This window comes from Corvus kubaryi, unplaced genomic scaffold, assembly GCF_017639235.1.
Source record: "Corvus kubaryi isolate FWS band 111438036 unplaced genomic scaffold, C.kubaryi_AGA036_p1.0 split3-73, whole genome shotgun sequence".
NCBI classification, from domain to species: Eukaryota; Metazoa; Chordata; class Aves; order Passeriformes; family Corvidae; genus Corvus; species Corvus kubaryi.
This window is the reverse complement of record NW_024582091.1, coordinates 38,030,510-38,048,141: the sequence shown is the minus strand read 5'-3', so window position 1 is coordinate 38,048,141 and position 17,632 is coordinate 38,030,510. Positions and strand designations below refer to the sequence as shown.

General features: G+C 38.7%; 1 protein-coding gene across 3 annotated transcripts in view; it reads right to left on the bottom strand.

Moving 5' to 3' along the window:
* Positions 1-17,632, bottom strand: part of PLEKHG1 (pleckstrin homology and RhoGEF domain containing G1) — a 127,554-nt gene that overhangs the window by 90,098 nt on the left and 19,824 nt on the right. The gene's annotated exons all lie outside the window — the stretch shown is intronic.

The window sequence follows — 17,632 nt, the reverse complement described above, 5'->3', positions numbered from 1 at the left end:
TTTGATTTCATACATTTTTCTCCCTCAGTTAATTTCTAGTGAGAGGTCTATGAACTGGGATGGAAGAGCTGCTTACACTCAAGTACTGCTGAAGTTAACCATGGAGTGACCATCCAGAGGGTCACATCAGCCTGCACCAAACAGAAAATCCCACTAACTAAAAGCTTTACTACACAGTCGAGCACCAGTATTTTTTCCAGCACAGCAGTGGGCAGAGAAGAAAAGGCTTCTCAGGAAGGCACTGAACACGTCTCCTCTTACAGCAACCTTATGTACCCTCTGTGGTACTGGCTGATGGTCAACATGTGGCCACCACATACCGACTGGGATTTTGTATCCTCCTTTTTAGCAACTTTGAATATTTTCCCATCACCAGCAATGCTGACGCTCCATTTTACATAATGAAAGCCTCAAGACCAGACAGGATGCACCAAGAAAAGACAAATCAGAGCAAAGAAGATCCTCTGCCTGAAGGAGTTTGTGTGCCAAGTGGGACAGGGACTTCACCTCAGCTGACAATTCACCCAGCTCAGTGCTGTGTATAGCACTGTACAGAGTGCACAGCATTGGAAGTATTCACAGTACAGCCTTAATTCCAAACAAAGGAATCATCTAGTTTCTATCAACACTGAGGCAAAGAGCGGATTTGGGATGCAGATTTCAAGACAGCCATCAGGCCCAGAGTTATGGGAGACCTCCCCAGATAACCCTGCAGCAGAACTGAGACTGAACTCCAATAAATGGCCCTTTTCCCCTCCCTTCTTAAATTATTTTCCTTTCAAATTCATATAGCTTGTTTTGAATCCTATCTTCAGACATAAAATGAAAACATTTCTGCCCTGGTGTCCAATAAAAAGCTTAGGTTTACATTACAACCAAACTATACAAAATTTGTAGGATTTCTTAAGCAGTTTAAGACACAAAATAGTATTTCATGTTTGTTTTCCAGGGCAAGTATATCTGTCATATTTAATTCACAAATATGTAAAATATTTAGAAATATTAGACACATATGAGCATACCTTAGGGTGGAAATTAATTTCTATTTAGCTGATGGAAATTCTACTACCTATGATTTCCTGGATCAGCCAATTCATCTCTTCTCAAGGTAAAATCCACCACATCTTACTCAGGAATTACTTTGTCCTTAACATAGATGTTTTATCCACACAACAGTATATATACTGAAGACTGTGAGCTAGCTAATCATCTTCTCTAACTCCCCCAAATTAATAGCTACAACACTCACCCACCTGAAGGTCTGGGTTTATGAGTTCATAAACCACAGCTGGACAGTGCCACACACTGAACAAACAAATGTGCCCACAACAGAGATTTAAACAACTATAAACACCTAGGGATCTCCAAATGCCTTTATAAATCTGCTGTGAAACAGAACCCACTCTCCAGAAGACAATTAAAAAAATTAATTTGTTCTTCAAACAGATTACTCAAATTTAATTATCTATGCTTATCATCACTAAACAGTTGGCTAGAATAAATACACCAACTAATTCTAAAACTTGGCAAGCTCATGTCTAACCCTCTGCATTCAATGATGCACTACATATTCTCTCAACATTGCACCAGTTTATAAATCAAATTCCAGTTATCCAGTGGTTTACTAGTAAAGTTGATAGGAACTAGTTAATCACAGAGTGTATTTGAAACAAGAAATTTCATTAATAAGTACTATATTTACTTTTTGTCATTAATTTCAAAATACAATAAATGTTTCCTGTAAACTTTACATCTTAAATAAGTCATTTCATATCATTTATTCAGAAAACAACATGTTTAAAATGGAAAAACATGGATATATGCATATCTGTTTTCTGGTTTTGGTTGGTTGGAGTTGCATAGACTTGAAATAAATATATAAGTAAACTTCATCATGAAAATGCTCACAGAGTCACTCACTGACATGTTAATGACAAAAAAAAAAAAAAATCAGTAGTCTCAGAAATAATTTTGGGCTTTTTTCTACTGACTTTTATAGAGGTGCTAAATACAAGCAAGAAAAAAAGACTTCTTGCCTCTTCTGCCCTGATCTTTATTTACATAACTCCAATTTTTTCTTGTCTAAAGTAGGCCAGCCTTTTCTGCTTGGCCTTCTGAGGAAGTGATAGCCTTGCTTTTCTGTTATTAAAACTCAATACCAGAAAGCAATTTTACTGCAAGTATGACACGCCCCACCCAACAGTCATTTCTCCAAATTTAATAGAGTTCCTGTGCTTATCCCTCGCTATGGAGCATGACCTATCATTCCCAGCACAAAAGCAAGTAGGATTCAAATGGGCGTTGAATGACCTTGTCATTTTTAATAATGGAACAGTAACTTGAAAGCTTGATCATTCAATTACTGCTCACAAACCAAGGTATTTATTGAACAGGTTCAGACCTGCTACAGCTACAACAACTCTGTTTCAAGAGCTCATTTGGATAATTCACAGCAATTTTAAAAACTAAAGTCCCACTAATGGTTTTCTACAGACTTACCAGTTCAGCAGCTCTGCATTACAAAAAGTGACAGCAAGGGCAGCTTAGTGTAGTTACAACAGGCTGAAAAAAGTCAGCCTCTGTGCCTAGAAAAGTGCATCTTCAGAACAGTGTTTGAAGCTCTCAGACCTCCAAGATCCCTGAGTCCAGCTGTTAAACTGACACTGCCAAGTCCACTCCTAAACCATGTCCCTAAGTGCCACGTCTACATCCCTCTTAAATATCTCCAAGGATGGTGATTCCACTTCTTCCCTGGGCAGCCTGTTTCAATGCTTGAAAAACCCTTTCCATGAAGAAATTTTTCCCAGATATTCTTGTCACTGTTTGTAATGGTTTTTGGTAATGAAACAGTCTGAAATTTGTTGCTGCTTTTTCTAAATCTTACAGGAGATTAGTTGTACCAGAATAGTACAACCAGGTGCAAACATGACAGAGTCTTCAACATTTTTGCAATTGACTGTCAATTAAAAACATTACATCTAAAAACTGAGGTCCAGTAACGTGGTGCAGAACAGTATTTTATGACTTCTTTTAGAAGTACACAAATACATATATTTTAAAATCTAAAAAGTATGCTTTCCCCCTTTCTGTCTCATTATTGCAAACTAGTTCCATGCTAATGCTAGAAATTGCAGGATATACTAAAAAACTTAAAAAAAAAGAAATACAGAACTCTGCTGTTGTTTTCTGTAACACACCAAATTTTGAATTATTCAAAAAACAGAAGTCAATGTTGAGCATTCCTTTATTTATAAATAAAGTTCCTCCTTTTTTAATCTAGGAAGGAAATCTCTGACAAATACTATTCATAGACTAAGACACTAAATCTCCCTCTCTGCAGTAAGGCCAAGCTGATCTCATGTGAAATCCAGCAGAAAAACAGCATTTGGGGTACAAGCTTGCTAGTAAATGTAAAATGAAGTAATGCTTGCTCACTTTCAATACAGATAATTTCCACTTATCCAGAAAATCTTATTAGTAATAGTATCCCAAAAATTTTGCATAATTTCAAGATGAATCCAATTAAGTACTTATAAAAACATTCCTGTTAGACCCTTCCAAATACTCTTGCAATATAATTATTGAAATAGTTTTAACTGTCTCTGAATCTCAGGCTCAGCTATTCTAGTAGTCCATGGGCTACATCGTATTTTTCAAATCATCAGTCAAAACTGCTACCTATTGCTTAGTCAGAGCACTTTTTCACAGAACATGCTAGTAAGAGAACTTGAAATACATATGCATTGATAATTTATGAATAAACACAGCTATACTGTTTACATTTCTCCATTAAGCAAAACTCTTTAACAGCAACTAAAAACAGTCAGATGTATGGCCACGCATTTTCATGGGCCATAATCAGCTAGGGCCACCCAAACAGGCATACTGGGAGGTCCTAGTTCAAGAAATTTGTTGTTCCCTCCAGTAGATTGATTTACCTTTGAAATCCTGAGCTGCTAAAAACTGCAAATCAGCTTTAACATTATGAAAAACATAAGATCCTTTAAACACAGCATCTAAACCAATAGTGTATCATAGGCGAATTAGTAAAATATTCAAATTTACAGCACATGGGTGGCTAAAAAATACCTTTTAAAAAGCATGCTCACAAAAATATGGATTACTTGTGTTTCATAGAGAAATATTTTCCTTGTCTCTTTAATTAGCTGTACTTTGCAAAAAAAAAAAAAAAACCAACCAAATAAAACAAAACCATCAGTAAGGGTTTCCAATTATTCGAAATCATTGTTAATCAAAGTATCACGATTTTCACTTTTAAAGTTTCATGGACAAATTTTCATTGGAGAGAAGACTTCTGTTCCAGTTTTGTTCTTTCAGCAATTTATTGCTGCATTCTCAAAAAAGCATCAAGCAGCTTGAAAGAGACTATTGTTTGTCATAGGACTGTTTGCAGTTGTAACTATGGAGTCCAACTATGTATTTATGTTGAACAATGATCATCACTAATCAAAATCTAACCTGAACCTCCTCCTTTGTGTCAACCCCCTGGCCCCTAGTCTACATCTGTTCCAAATAGCTGGAAGTGATCACATTTAAGAAAGTTGCTTGGATTTCTTCAAAACGTTGTCAAACACAGTCACTTGTCAATGACAGACACTGCATTTCTCCACCATCTTTTACAGGCACAATCAGCATTAATATTAAGATTCTGCTGTGGCCGCTTTATTCACAATCAAAATACATGTTCCCTTACAATACTATATTACAGTTTTAAATGCAGCCTTTTACAGATTAGACAGTCGGCGCTTTATACACACAGATCAGTACATGTAAAACAACTGAAGTCCTGAAATTCTACATTACATCTGTGCTGTTAACAGAAAGTCTATCTGCTGGTTTATTTTTAAAGAGTATTTGGATGAGGTCTTCCTGCTGCAATCAAAAAAAAAAAAAAGGGCAAGAGGTAGAAAGATAAGAGATATTAGTAGGTTTTTTGACATTAAATATTTTGTAAATAAATAAGGACAACTGGATGCCCAGAAACAGCCAGCACAGATGGCCACCCTTCTTGGATAAATGGTATTGGATGCTGCATTTCTGAATGCAGAACAACTCACAGAACCCCAAAACCAGCATTCACATTCTCAGGTTTCAAGATGAACTCCACACTCCAAGGAAGGCTATGGTAAAATTCATACATCAACACACTCAGACTTCGACATTTGGCTGTTAAACATTGCTTATTATCTTTGCTAGAGAATAAGGACGCCTGTCCCTGATATAGTTTTTGCCATTTGTTTGCCTACAAAATCCCTTCTGGAGCAGATGCATTGCTGTCTGAACCCCATGAGAATAGCTTTGATCCCAGATCACATAAACCTTAAAAGCAAGTTTATATGCTAACACTAACACAGTTCTTTCACATGAACCAAGAAGTGACACTGAAAGAAACCCTAAATAACACTGACCTAAAGGATAGCAGTTACGAGGACATAAACCAAGCCTCATTTCTGCTCCTACTCACCACCACCCCTCAGCCTTCCTAAGTAATATGGCAGTACCTGTTTAAGATTCAAGAGTTATTTCAAGTTAACAGTTATTCCTTCAAAATTGCACAGAATTCTAATGGCTCCTTTCATGCCCTGCCAGCAGCACTCTGGATGTGGGTATGAATTACAGCTTCCCTTCTGCAAAAACCCTCTCCTTCAAAGTCCTACAAAAATCTTCCAGTCTTTTTCCCCCTGCACATCAACACATACCAAAATGTTCCAGCTTTGGGGGTTTTGTTGGAGTTTGGGGTTTGGTTTTTGTGGGTTTTTTTGGTAAGACGCTACACATTTTGCTGATTTTCCCAAACCAGGTCACCCTTTCACTTTCTTTTCCACAGAAAGGCAGTAACAGTGGCACTTAAGATAAATGCAGCAAGAGATGAGATGATCCAAACAAGACCCTCTGATCTATATTGGCAAGAAGGAGCAAAACCCCCTTTACACATTTGCCCATTGATGAAAGTCACATTAACATCACTCTCTCCTGCCTACTTCTTCAAAATATATTTGATCTACAGCATCCTCTGCCTAGGTTTCTGGAGCTAATCATCCATGCTGCGGCTGCAATCCAAAATAATAAGTTTTTGCCAGCAGGCAAAGACCAAATCACAGAATCCTTTTGTCACTTTCATTCTGGCTTGCAGTAATTCACCACGTTTCAATGTGAAAAACATCACAAATGTTCCAATATCAGGAACAAGCTGTCTGGCTCCTCTGCAGTTTAACTGCTACGCGTATGTCTTCTCCCTCCTCCCGTCCCTCCAATAGTTCTGAATCCATTCCCAGTGCTATTCCAAGGTTTTGGTCATGGTTTTCCAAACCCACTAAAAGATCAAGCTCAGCAGCTAATCACCATGTTTCAGCCTGCAAGGCAAAACAGCATATTTTTCACAAAATAACACCGGATATGAGGTCTAGGAGGGAATGTGACACAGTATTTTCTCCTTCAAACTTTGTATAGAACTTCTTAAAAAGATGAGCCATACTCAACCTTTGGTCTGTGTCCAACCACGTTGCAAGGCTCCTTACTTAAAACAGCATATGCTGCTTCTACGCCAAGTGAAACAAAGAGGAAAACTCCCCACAGGGTCTGGTGGGAGGAGGAAGACGGATCAAAACCTTGACTGACACTCCCCAAATACCCTTGTGAAGCATATGTTCAAAGCCTAAGCAGAAAGACATCAGCTTTAATTGTTGAAATGCATGTATTTCCTGCATGTATGTATTAACTCTGCTGATCACAGCAGTTTCTCAGCTCAGCAGAAGTGCTGTCTTTCAAGTCATTTCAGAGCAGTTTATAGGAAATTCCTTTGTATAATTAACCACTTCTCTTTCTGTAAAAATGAACCGTTAATGAGTATTTTTGTAAATACTTTTTAGCTTGTACACGCAGCTTTGCTCAAGATGGCATGTAATCACGCCGCGCTAGAGAAAGCTGACAGAAAAGAAGCCAACGCCTCCCTCTGTGGCGCTGGGAAATCGCGACAGCGCTTTCCCAGGGTTCTGCCTCTCGGAGCCCTAAGGCACCGGTTCCAGCAGAGCTCCCGCAGGTGGCACTCGCTGCTGCTCCGTGCGGTGCCACACGCTGCTCCACTGGCAGACAAAAATGAGTGCTTGCAGCAGAATCTGTCTCTCCCTCCTGGTCAGTGTGTCGGGCGAGGGCTAAAAATCCTTCTGAATTGTCGTGCTTATCACTCGAGTCTGGATTTGGGATTGAGTAGCCTGACAGCTAAGCTGCTATCCCCACCTTTTGCTTATTTCAAGACTCCCTATAACCAGAATGAAGAGAATTATTTTGAAAAGCACTGGGCATTTTATCAAATTACATACACCTATTGCTTCTCCCATGCCTTCGTACAGTGCAGTTAATCTCAGCAGCTCTTCCAGGCTTTCACTAAAGTTAAAAAACCCCACATGAACAAAGAAAAAAAAAATCCATCAAAAGATCATGTTTCACTTACATACAGAAGGTCTGTCACTTCAGACACCTACCTTTGAATCTAAGTTTGAGAAAACAGACAGACTTAGGTAAGGGGGCTCAGCACAGGACATGCCTGATATACACTGATGAAAACCAAGGAAAAGCAGGATAAGCAGGTCAGTCCCAAGATATTTAGGGACTTAGAGGCAAGTCTCAGCACAGTCTGTTGTGAGTACAGCAGTAGCAAGTCATAGCTGCCAAGAACAGCTATCGTTATCACAAAATACTGTTGTCATCTACTCAAAGAAATCTGCTACTCAACAAGCATACAGTGAAGCACACAATGTATTCACACAAAGCATTTTCTGAGCAAATTAAGAGCCCCATGTAATGCATTACATGTAGTTACTCTGCAAAAACCAACCAACAGCATAGTTTTCTTTACTGACATTTAGAAAGAGATAAAATCTTTTAACTGAGCTACCCTTACATTGTTTTCTGATTTCATTTTTTAGATAATACTACTTCTACCACTAAGTGCTAATTAGGGGCACACAAAGAAAACTGAATGTGAAACAAACCCATTTAAAAATAAAATCAAATGCCTCAACATAGACAAGAATGCACAGTTCAACATTTTCTATATCACAAGAGCTTATATCCAATACCATTAATTTGTGACTCTTCAGTAATGCGTATACCAAGTGCAGAAATAGCACTATGCACATACACACACCAGCTACAGCACTAAAGAGACTGCAGGATTTTAGGGTGCAAGTCCTTACAGTGTGATAACAGTCAAACCCATGGCCAGAACCCTGACAGTTGCCAAAAAAAGAATACATTACTTTCCCCTTAACGAATTCTCTGATACTGCTAGAATTCACACAGTCATTTAACCATGTCGCCCTAAATACAGTTTCTGAATGCTGTTTTTACAGCTGCACTTCTGCCTTGCTCACCATTCACCCTTCCAACTACATATTCCAGGTAAGTGTTCAGATTTCGTGGGGAAAAAAAGTTTGAAGTACTTTTTTTTAAAAATCTACATTAGGTAGACTGGTCACTAGCATCCCCTTTTCTTGCATCTTTCTCAAGAGAAAATACAACTACAGATGCATTAGGTCTTGTATTTTGTTGAAGAAAGTCTAGATGAGGGCCATCAAGTTGATTAGAGGGATGGAGCACCTCTCCCAGGAGGAAAGGCTGAGACAATTGGGGTTGTTCAGCCTGGAGAAGAGAAGGCTTCAGGGTGACCTGACTGTGGCCTTCCAGTACCTGAAGGGAGGCTATGAGAAAGCTGGAGATGCATTTTTTTACAAGAGCATGTAGTGACAGGACAAGAGAGAATGGCTTCAAACTGAAAGAGAATAGGTTCAGATGAAATATGAGGAACAAATTCTTTACTGTGGGTGTTGAGGCACTGGAAGGAGTTGCCCTGAGAAGTGGCGAATGCCCCATCCCTGGAAGTGTTAAATGGAGCTCTGAGCAACCTGGTCTTGTGGAAGGTGTCTCTGCCCATGGCAGGGAGGTTGGAACCAGATGATCTCTAAGATCTCTTCCAACCGAAGCCATTCTATGATTTCCTTCTAGAGAGGTGCAGAGCTTAAACCTCACTACTGGGCCAAAAGTTCTGCCTTAAAAAATGAAGAAAACAAAAATTCCAAAACATTCCAGAGCTGGATGTGAACCTGTTAAATTTCTTCAACAGCAGAGATTGCTTTAGTGCACATGGTTAAGAAAAGGAAACTGAAGAAGAAAGAATTTCAGCATTGTTTATCTCAGAATTACTCAAATTCCTTTCAAAGCTCTGAACTTTGCTACAGTTAGGAAAGATGCTGCTTTGGCTAATTAACAATCAGAGAGATGCACACACAGAGTCCCTCTTTAGTCTTTTTCACATTCTGTCCCTCTTCAGTCTTTTTCACATTCAAGTCTCTGGTGCTCAGCAACTACAGTTTTAAGATTCCTGATTAAGGACAAAAGCTGCTGCTGCTGTTCCATGCTGCTCACAGATATTAAAAAAAAAAAAACAAAACAAGCAAACAAGAGCAATAACCCAGCTAGCATCCTCACAGTCAACTTGTATTCCCATTTATCTCTTATACATGAAAAAATAAGCAAAACAACCAACCAAAAACCCTCCAGACTTGCACCTGGCATATGCAGTAAAGAGCCCCTGGTCCCTGCTTTTACAGGCTGTAAGCCTACTCCAAATTGTTTTTCTATTAGAGAGGTTGTGTAGCACTTAAAAAGACACTTCTCCTTTTGCTTGAGGCCTGTGCTTGGGCTATCACTAAACATCATCTTGGAAAAGACCACTGATGTGTAAATTCATCCTTTCACCATAGGCTCTAGTGGAAGAAATAAAATCAAAACAGGCTGCAAGGAAGCAAAGCTGTTGTTGGAGCACAAGGAACCCAATCACAGCAAACAAGTAAAATAACAGTGAAAATAAACTATAATATACAAATCCAGTCCTATGTGCTGAATAAATATTACAGTGATGGATAACATACCAATGAATTCCAATACGTCTGAAGAACTGGATCTGACGATGGTAGAAAAATCTTACCCTGTCTGCAGGCATTTCACCCTCTGACACTTTCTTTTTGTATTTCCATTTCTGTTTCAGGAAATTTCTTGACACCCAACTAAAGTTCACTAACTTTGTCATGCTTCGTCGTCAGAAGAAAGGAAACAACCTTGCCATCCACTCAGTAAGGACATCAGGCTGTGTCTATTATGCAAGGTAGTTTCTCTTGAAATCACAGGACTGTGATAATAATGAAGGTTTTTCTGGGGCTTGTTTTGTTTTAAATTAAAACTTTATAGCCCTCTTACAGAGAAATTCTTGATATTTAAGGTCACTAAAAAGCTATTATCTATGTGAATAATGAAATTTGTATGTACTTTAACTCTGTGTAGGGCCAAAGTCAAGGCACTGAGATAGGGAATGACATCTTCCTCAACTCACATAACCAGTATACAACGTAAATCCCGACAACTTGACAGAGATAAGGTGCATCCAAAAGCAAATACTCAAAGAGAACAGAACAGCCCAATGCTTTTCAAGAGTATAAATACAAAAAAGTCCTATTCAAAGTCAGCTGTTTCAGGGGTATTTCTTCTCTGCACATAAACACATTTCTGAAAGCCCCCTAAAAAAAAAAAAACAAAACCAAAAACCAGTGAACCACAAAATGCTGCTTTGCACCAAATTAAAATCACAAATTTATTATCTGGTGTGCATATTTTTTCAAAGCACTGCTATTTTTCTTCCAGCTTGACTAACAGCAGAGAAATTAGTATGCATCAATTCCCATTAGGCTGATACACCTCTTCTGTAAAATACTTGTAATATGTTTGGGTTCACTGTGTATTTTCAAAGAAATAACTTCAGACCTTATTGTAGAAGAAAACCACAGAACTTTCAGAATAAGATCATACTGATGAAAGACAAAAATGTCAGCACTGTCCAGAAAGTCCATTTACTTTAAAAAAATTTTTCATAAACAATGTTAATTCCAAGTAAAGAAGAGAGAATGATATTTTCCCCCTCAACTGTAAACTCTTTTGGAAAGCTAAAGAAGGGGGGGGGGGAGGGGAGAGGGAAGATACAGACGAATGTTTGGTTTGGCATTGCTGACAAGGAGAATGTTCAAGAAGGGGAAGCCTACTTAAAACCAGAATAATGGATAATTATTGCTTTATATGTAGATCCTTCACTAGTTTTGTCTCCATAACACATGGTGACACCATTACATTTATAAGGAAAGACTCAGACACAGATTGACCATGAGGAGAATGGGCTCCTACAGAGCCCATTTGTGTGCTTCCTTCAACTGCAATTGCCTGTGTATGGCACTACTGCTGAAATGAGAGGTTTAGACATGGACTTTATAATTATTAGACAAGTAATACTCAGTTGGCTTTTCCAGAAACTGTCATTTGAGTGGCTAGCCAAAGCACAGCCACGCATAACAAAGCTACTTATGCATGCCCTCCGAAAGACATTTGTTGGGGCTTTTTTACCCACAGCCATCAGAAAAAATCCATCTAACTTTCTGACTACAGTACAGTATCACTAATGAAAATTTTGGGGTTTTGTTTCCATCACAGAGTATGTAACATTAGGAAACAACACAGCAAATCACATAAAAGAGTCAACAGTTAAAGCTTTCTGAGCCTTGACATGTTCCAGCCTCCGAACGCCGCCGAACCTGGCAGCCCCCCAGCCCTGGCTCAGGCAGCTGACTGCAGGACCCCTTCATGTTCCTCCAGCTTTTCCTTCTCCCTACTTTGAGAGTACATACACCTATGTGTATATATGTATATATATTTATATACACGCTGTGCACACATGTTAAAAAAGAGGAAATTAATAACAGACAAGCTAACAGCACTGTGTACATTCCCTTGCAATTTATCCAAATGAATGGCCTCATGACTCAGATTGGGACATTTCCTGTAAAAACACTATTTATCAAGCCACTCCAGAGTGCAACTGTTGAAGTGTGGCTTGCAAACAACACTCTTTCTAGAGCCAAAGTTTGCACTTATCTACAGAACACTCTAACTAGTTGGGATGGAAAAGCCAGAGACCTCTTGCTATGTATCAGCTTTGAAAAGCATGTCCCCAGTTCAGAGTTCTGTAACTGCAAGCATAGTCCAATTGGCTTTTGTGGCACTGAACTGCATAGGCAGAGCACAGAGAAACTACAGTTTCAAATTACATTCATGCTTAATCTCTGACAGAACACATGCACACATATATTCATTAAATATATTGATTATAAAGAATAAGGAATATTAGATAAAATAGGACTAGAAATGGAAAGGAAATTATTTCATTCACCCATGATCAGCACAAGTAGACACTCCTAGAGTCTAGGAGACTAAAACTGGTCAAAGGGAAACCATTCACGGTAGCAATCTTTAACCTGCCAGAATTTCCAAAGGAATCTGAATGACCATTTTGATGGAAGCAGGTGACAAGTTGTTGAATAAACATTTCTTTTGAGTTAAACTGCAGTATTCTCTAGACATGGAAACTCCTTCTGTATAAGCAGATAAAGCTTCTTATCTCCACTATTCTTTCTCAAAAGAGCTGGATTTCTTAGTAAACATTGAATCGCCAAATGCAGACCTTCACTTGCCCCTGACCAAAATACTACTTACATTCAGAAGAAACACATGGGGAAAAAATAACATGAGTTACAAATATTATAGCTGGAAAGGTGATTTCCTTCAGCTGAGTGTTTTTCTCCTTTCTACATCAGTCTAAGGGACATGGTTTGATCAATCAGTTGTTTAAAAGTAATTCTTGACAACCACATGGAGTCTGAGCCATTGTGCACTTTGATACTTCATTCACCTTCTAGAAAATAAAATAAATAACTCAGACATCTTTCAAACACAGAAACAAAAAAATACCTATTTTGTACTAAAATAACATAAAATCCAGCTAAAGGAATATCACTGAAAACTCCAGAAGAACCTATTTTTAAGAAAACAGCTTTATATTTCATTGGTAATTTGATCTAGTACTGGAAACCAACAAAAATAAGGACAGGGTGTGAGCGGGAATCTCTAAATAGGTTTGATTAAAGTAAATATTCAAAGAGATATTACTCGAGTCAGTACCAAGAGCTTCAGCCAGTTTCCAAAGCCTTTTGAGTTTCAGAGCTAAGCCCAGTGAATTCAGATGAAAGTTCCTTTTCTTCCACTTTTAAGGGAAGAAATAACTTATGTGAACTTTCTGCAAAACAGCCTTTTGAGTTTAGTAATTGGGGAACAAACCTAAAGCACTGCCAAGACACACAACTAACCATTTATGAACCTTAATATTTCATTCAAATATTAAGTACTGAGTACTGAAACAACACAGAGGTATTCCAATAATGCTGTTCAAGTTATGTAATACCATCCTTAGTACACAAAAATCCCAGCTCCTCCATTCTTGCTGCCTAGCCCACATTTTGTCCTCTGAGGAACACAGGCACACAGAGTGCATACTAACAACACCAGGTTCCCACTGAACCCAGCAAGAGGCACAGCAGAGCGAGGAAACCACCTGGCCCTGCCTCACTGAGATTATGCCAGCCTATTCAGTGGGGCAACAGGAAAAAAAGTCCCTGCTGCATTTCAAACACACACAAAGAGCTATGTATATTACCACAAAAAGCAGGAAACCACTCTATCTGATCAGCAAATGAGATTCTATAGCCCTCTGAGTCTTACTGCATTTAGGCAAGAGGAGCAGGGGGATAAAGCATTTGCTCCCTTTAAATTTGATGACAGTTACTCCATCTCCTTCTCATCCTGTCACTGTTCCCATAACCTGTGCAGTATTCCCAGAGATATCACCAAGCTACTATCACTTTTTCCCCAATGGTCATCACTATGTGTTCACCCACAAGGGCATATCAATTTAACAAATTGCCAAGTCAGTTCCAAACTCTTCTGTTTCCCCTTTCCCAGTTTCAAATTCCTCCATTTCTCTCTACAAAACAAATAGTCCAGAAATTCACGTTGAAATAAACCATAGCAATTCTGTAGAGGAAACTTACCCATGCAAGGGGCTAAAAAAGTCTGCAGAGAAATGCTGACTGAGGAGAAGATGAGCTCACATCAAATAAAAAGTGACTCAGGCCAACACAGTGAAAACACTCAAGGGATTTCTGGAGCAACCTGCAGGTTCTCTGATGCTGAATAAATACTGAGGCCACATTGCACAGTTTCATCATCAGAAAAATTAAGGCTATTCTTAAATTAATGCATTACATGTGCCCAAAAGGTGCTCCTGGGTGCAAAAGCAAGCTGGGACAGACTAACACATCTGTGGTAATGAATAATCCTAGTCTCCAAAACAGGGTGCAGAAAAGTCATCTCTCAAGAGTGATGGCTGAAATGCACTAGGGATGGAGTCATGCCTGGAAACTGTCTGTGGAGAAGGCTAACTATCATTTCCCAACATCACACCAGCAAACACGACCATCACAGACCATCTTCTTCCAGGCCTGGGAACATTCCTAGGCCCATCTGAACTTTATACAGGTGTAACCTTACAGGACTCCTCTCAGGCCACCTATACTCATAAACCTTTGCTGACACATAGTTTCAAACAATTTTTTCCCTAATTGAGTATCATTACACACTTCAAAAATTTAAAGAACTCTAAATGGAAACAGAGACAGACAAACACACACTGATATAAAAAGCAGAACAGGGAGAGAAGAAAGGAAAAAAGACAACCATACTCTCTGCAGAGGAGAAAGTATAATTACATGCAATTGAACTACTCTTCCCTTATGCTTTTGCCACAGGCAGTGTCAGGGTTTGCTTCTACCTTTCAGTCCTGACCTTTAAAACAGACCAGATACAAACCTTTCAAAAAGAAGCATAACTTTCTGTCTCTGTACCTCCAGAAACTCTCAGCTCCTGTGTATCCAACAAATGGTGGATGCCTCCTTCCACTGTGTCAGAGCAAGAGATTTTTCCACAAGGAGAGCTCAGAGGCAGTCGCCCAGCTCTCCTGTAGCAAGAAAAGTCCTCTTTTGGCTGTTCCATAACAAGTCTTAAGTCTGGGCATCCCTGTGACACTACCAGGCTAATGCCAGCATGAAATGTAAAGCAGATCCTTAATGGAAGGGAATTTTTTGTGGTTTGAGTGCTTCAGGTTTTCTTTTTTAATCCAACTGTAATACAGTTTAAGCAAAAACTATTAAAGCTTGGGAAGAAGCTGCAATCAATCATAGTTATAAAACAAAGGCCAAACTTTTTAAAAACTGTTTAGTCATTTTAGCGTCTACCCCAACTTGTGGAAAACAGGAACCCAGAATACTTAACAAAAGCAACTACAGTGAATGTTACGGCAGCTACCAAACTTCAAAATTACCTTTATTTTTGACAGCTTTGAGATTTTACACTGAAACGTAAGAAAAGTTTGAACTATTTTAAAACATGTAAGCCATGTGGTATTTCTTTCAAACTGTTCTTACTAACAAACAAGCAAAAAAAAAGCAAAAAACAAGCTAAAACAAAACTACAAAACTAAGGAACGAGGTTTGAATCACGTAAACTCTGATGGGTTAAATTAACATAACCTTTATAGTGTGCCTAGAATTATTTTGTATTTTTCCAAAGTTAACTGTCAGCAAAATTTGCACAGAAACTCAACTATTTGATTAATTACTTTGTTACAAAAGTTACTAGTTAAAACAGATTACCTGTAACTACCAGCCTTAGATCTCTGAAGCTGAAGATTCAGCCTATTTCTCTAAGGAAATAAGAGAACTGATGCAGTTCTCAGAGAAATAATTACAAAAATATATTTTTCCTTTACCAATGCAAGCATGTATTAAAACTGAAATAGATAATAAATTCCATTTTTACCACATACATGTTCTGTGGACTTTTTTTGCAGTTTTGCTCTTTTTTCCAGCCTGCAAGAACTCCATCAAAGACCTACTTCAACTGATGCATCAGAGTGCTTACTAGCAAGACTATAAGAAGATAGCAAATGAAAAAAAGATTTTCAACCTTTTAGCTGCAATAAAGAAAAGGAAATGTATTAGGAAGAAAATTTGAATGCTCTGCAGATTCAGAACCTGAAGGAGATAGCACATGGGTTCCCCAGTGCCTGATTATTGGGCAGTGTTTTACATTCCACTTTTCCTCTGGGATACTGACACCTCCCCCAAGAAGGCTGCACTCCACCTATTCCCAAGTGTGAGCCTGGTGCTGTAGACTGCAGGGAAACCCTAAATCCAAACTAACACTTCATATAGAGTGTGAAATGCACTTCAGAAATATTCCACCCAATCATATCAGAACACCATGGACACTGTAATCTTCAAGATATCTACCATGAGCAGCATTTTTGGAAGTAGAGGTTTGCAATCCTAGATCAACACATAAGAATCATCAAGGAAAAATTTTTTTGTTTACTTTTAGTGATAAAGATCTATGGCAGGAAGTATGATACTATAGAGATATTAAGATATTTGTATGATGCCTACTTATAAATAGATGTGTGTTTACATTATGCATTCCACATATAGAGAAAGAAGCATGCATTTTTCTACCACAACTGCCAGTTCATTTTAAGGAAAATCCCCAGCTACTAATCTCATTTCCAGCAAGCATGCAGCGGCTTATGTCACTCACCTTGAAGACTAATATCCAAGAAAGCAGGGAAAGAAATCACTTGTGCAGGGGAATTTCATGCCTCCCTCAACTATACATGCCTCCCTCAACTATACAACCATACAGAATTTACTCAGGTATCTTTACCCTTATGTCTCATAAAGGTATGGGTAAGGCAAAATACGATTTGACAATCTCAAGAAACATACACCACTCTCAGTGCTGAAAGGCTGTTGAACAGCTTTATGAGAATTAGTGTTGCAGGCAGTTAAACTACATCTTGGATGCAATGTAGGTACATGCATTGAGTAGCAACAGGGGTGAAGAGCTGGGGACTTGTATGTTTATCATATATGCACTGTTGCACCACAGGAGATGAAACACAACAGCACTCGCGTGGGGCTCCTCCAGTCCCCAGAGTAAAAAGCAATTAGTTTTTTTGTCTCTTATCTGGCCTGGGGGGTGGGGCAAATCAAGCTGTTCTCAGGAATGGAGAATAATAGCGAGCTTCAATCCCTGGAAGACAGTTCTCTCTCTCACACAAAAATTACCTAAATTTTGTAGTTTCACCCGTCTTTTGTTTCCTTGTTCTATGCATAGTAACAATACAAATAGTAAGATTTGCACAAGCATGTTACCACAGGCGTCAGTCTGTCTCTTGAAGCCTGCTGGACATCAACAACCCAGCAGATGGTCATTACCCCAAATTCCCCACCCTCCATCATCATTAATTCAGGAACAAACTCATTTCAATGGGCTAGCCCCAATTCATAAAGAACTCATTGTCCTGACCAAATTAATAGCTTTACATCTTGCATTACCAGATGTGCTTCAGAGACACAGTAATATTTTATATTATAATGTGCTGTTTAAAGTCCACTTCAAGGTCATTTCTCATAAATATTGCTGTAAAAGGCAAGTGTACAACTATGAACCTATTCCCAAAATAAACACAAAACCTCCATATTTTTGGTTTAGATACTACACAGATTTGGCACAAGCGTCCTCAGTTATCCTGCAACCCACTTGATTAAAAGCTGTCTACTCTGAT